This window comes from Myotis brandtii, unplaced genomic scaffold (assembly GCF_000412655.1).
Source record: "Myotis brandtii unplaced genomic scaffold, ASM41265v1 scaffold317, whole genome shotgun sequence".
Taxonomy (NCBI): Eukaryota; Metazoa; Chordata; class Mammalia; order Chiroptera; family Vespertilionidae; genus Myotis; species Myotis brandtii.
Genome location: NW_005362155.1, coordinates 1734261 through 1738131, shown reverse-complemented (window position 1 = coordinate 1738131; position 3871 = coordinate 1734261). Strand labels below are relative to the sequence as shown.

Sequence of the window (3871 nt, the reverse complement as noted above, 5' to 3'; positions counted from 1 at the left end):
CCCAGCCCAGAAGAGATGCTGCCTCCACCAGATCCTCCGAGAACCAGTGTCCTCAAGGCCCCTTTTTTTCCTTATCTGCCTGACAGTGCCTCAAAAGGCTTGGGGGCTGGACTCCCCCCTCCCTCCTCTGGCTGTAGCCCCACCTGGAGATGGGGTCAAGGCAGCAGGACTGACCAAGTAACTACTGGTTGGCCAGAGGAGCTCAGCTGAAGCCCTGGACACTCTCAGATCTGAAATGGGAGTTTCTGGAAACCTGGAATGAGTTCCCTCCTCCTGAATGACAGTCTGGGTGCCACCTGTTTTTAATCTATTAGCCTGAACTCCTTAAATGGCAGGTGGGTGAGGTTACCAAGCTGGAGCTGGCTTTGCTGTGAAGCTCCCTACCCCTCTGCCCTTCTCCTTCCTTCTGAATGAACTGAAGCAGACGTCAAGCAGGGGCTGGGAGGGTGACCACTGCCTAGTCAACTCTCTTTAAATCTCAGACCTTAAGCTCACAGCCCTTCAATATCTCTCTGCCAATACCAGCGTCTTTCTCTAGTTAGGCCTCTAACCCTGTTTCTGTAGCATTGCTAGCTCCCCAGTATCTTTCCTTTTTAAAAATTAATTAAAAAGTAAATTTAAAAAAAAAAGCTTTGAGCTATATGAATAAGCAGCACCATGTGAACACATCTTCACACTCTGGAGTGCTCAGGAGCCATCTTAACAAAGACATCTTTTGAAAGACATGTCTAGACACTGGCCCACAGCAGCAGAGCTCCCATCTGCAGCTGGCCCTGCAGGTGTACTGAGCCCCTACAATGCAAGCAAGCCTAGTGAGCAGTATTGAATGCCACTCGGGAAAGACACCCTGCCAAGTGTCACTCTAAGTCAGTGATGGCGAACCTTTTGAGCTCGGTGTGTCAGCATTTTGAAAAACTCTAACTTAACTCTGGTGCCGTGTCACATATAGAAATTTTTTGATATTTGCAACCATAGTAAAACAAAGACTTATATTTTTGATATTTATTTTATATATTTAAATGCCATTTTACAAAGAAAACTCAACCAAAAAAATGAGTTCGCGTGTCATAGGTTCGCCATCACTGCTCTAAGTCCTTCTGAAGGAAACATCCTCTACGAAGGAGAGCCTACCCTACAAAGTCATCACCAGAAACAAAGCAAACTTTGATGCCCCTGACCGTGAGTGGGGCCATTGTTTTGCTTCACTTGGAAAACCAACTTCTGATATGCACCACAGAGGCAGAGGCACCTGCTTAGGAAACAAAGAGATGAAAAGGCAAAAGCATCCTCACCTGCAAGTCCAGGATCACCAGAAAGACCAATACTCCTACCCCCAATTATCATTAGGATGCAATTCCCCCAACTACCATCCTGCACCATGGTCTCTGCACCTAGAACTAGTCCTTATCCCCACCAGCTCCACCCCAAGCATGCAGGAGCTCGTACCTAAGCCTCAGGACTCATCCAAAGGACACCTTTCCTTAGTAGGCTTCTAGGTGCACATGTCCTAATGTTCCATTTGCTCATCTGCCTCCCAGGCAAGGACCAGGCCTGTCCTGTCCACCTCTGGGAGCCTGTACCTGGACCAAGGTGATACAAGTAACAGCCTGATGAACACACAGCTGGGAAGGAACGGATGCGTGCCTAGGAGACAGGCTTTATTCTGAGGCTCCCTCAGGACTTCTGGCAGAAACTATCTCCCCATAGCGAACCCAGCACAGGAGCCAACAGTTACCTGGACTCAGGCTTCTCATTAGCCACCTGAGTGGGAACGACGCCCCTCAGCTCTCATTCCCGGACACCAGAGAAGATCAGAAAGAATCACATGTGTAGTTCATGGTTGGTTTTTCTTTATGTCCTTTTGAGATTTGATTTAAATCTAAAAAGTGACAGTTCCTAGATTAGGATAGTACCTAGGACCCAAGCTTGAGAGGACTAAAATTCCAGCTCTAAAATTCTGCGCTTTATTAAAACCTTTGTGTATCAGACCAGCACTGCTGAATAAAGTTAACTGTAGAACTGGCCTAATGTCTATGATTATCATAATTTTTTAATTATCAAAAGATCACTCAACAGTGGAAAAAATTTTAAGTCAAAACAAAATGAAAATTCTTCAGGTTCTCATTCTGTCCAACATCATCCTGGTTTTCTCCGCTTTCATCTTCTGCACTTTGCTCTTTAAAAGCAGAATGTTATCCCTGGCTGGTGAGGCTCAGCTGGTTGAGCATTGTCCTGTGCACTGTAAGGTCGCTGGTCCCATTCCCAGTGGGGAACATGCCCATGTTGTGGGTTCGGTCCCCGGTGGGGGTGTGTACAGGAGGCAGCCAATCAATCAGGAGTTCTCTCTCTCTCTCCCTCTCCCTCTCCCTCTCCCTCTCTCTCTTTCCTTACCTCTTTTGCTAAAAAAATAAATTAAAAACTAAATAAATTAAAGCAGAATGTTAAGCCAAAACAAACAGTATTTATTCCTAATTTAATGGCATAGAATGGCATATATCTGAAACAAGAAAGAAAACCACAAAAGAAAGGAACTCTACAGAACCCATAACATTTAAAGGCTCCACAATATTTTAGAGGCTGCCTGAGCTGACCCTCACATCACAAGTTAAGAAATGGAGGTCTCATGCCAGGCCAGTGTGGCTCAGTGGTTGAGTGCTGACCTGTGAACCATGGTTCAATTCCCAGTCTGGGCACATGCCCAGGTTGTGACTAGATCCCCAATGTGGGGCATGCAGGAGGCAGCTGACCAATGATTCTCTCTCACCATAGGTGTTTCTATTTTTCTCTCTCTCCCTCTCTGAAATCAATAAAAATATATATATATTTTAAAAGAAATGGAGGTCTCAGGCCAGGTAACACTCATGTTATGACACAGAAGATACACATGCACAAAAGTACTTACTCACTAACATCTAGAGCAGCGGTTCTCAACCTGTGGGTCGCGACCCCTTTGGGGGTCGAACGACCCTTTCACAGAGGTCGCCTAAGACCATCGGAAAACACATATATAATTACATATTGTTTTGTGATTAATCACTATGCTTTAATTATGTTCAATTTGTAACAATGGAAATACATCCTGCATATCAGATATTTACATTACGATTCATAACAGTAGCAAAATTACAGTTATGAAGTAGCAACGAAAATAATTTTATGGTTGGGGGTCACCACAACATGAGGAACTGTATTAAAGGGTCGCGGCATTAGGAAGGTTGAGAACCACTGGTCTAGAGGAATTTCAGCTCAAATACACTCACAAGAAAAAGGCAAATTAAAGCTACAATGATATACCATTTTTCCTTTATCAAGTTGGCAATACTTTTCTAAATACTTTTAAAATCTATATATCTATTCCCCCTGCATTTTCATTTTTAAGACTTTAACCTAAGGAAATAATAAAGATTGTGCAGAAAGATTCAATAAAGCTTATTATAGCAGTAGAAAAGTGAAAACCTAAAATACCAAAGACAGAGAATCAAATAAATTCTACCACATTCATTCATATGAAGAAAAACTAGCCATAAAAATCGTTTTGTAAATGGAGGGACCTGGAGAGTATTACGCTAAGTGAAATAAGCCAGTGAGAGAAAGACAAGTATCACATAATCTCACTTATATATGAAATTTAATGAATAAAATAAACTGACAAAACAGATCCAGAAACACTGAAGCATGCAACAGACAGGTATTTTGGGGGTAGGGGACTAACCAAAGAACTTATATGCATATATGCATAACCATGGACACAGACAATAGTGTGGCGAAGACCTGGGGAGGACGCTGGAGCAGAGTAGAGGCCTCACTAACTAATTGGGGGAGGGAGGAAAGAGACATCTGTAATACTTTCAACAATAAAGTTAATTTTTTT

The 3871-nt window shown here is 43.1% G+C and overlaps 1 protein-coding gene across 1 annotated transcript in view; it reads right to left on the bottom strand.

The window, feature by feature from the left end:
• The window catches only part of RAB11FIP3 (RAB11 family interacting protein 3 (class II)), a 99348-nt gene that overhangs the window by 60733 nt on the left and 34744 nt on the right, over nt 1-3871 (bottom strand). The gene's annotated exons all lie outside the window — the stretch shown is intronic.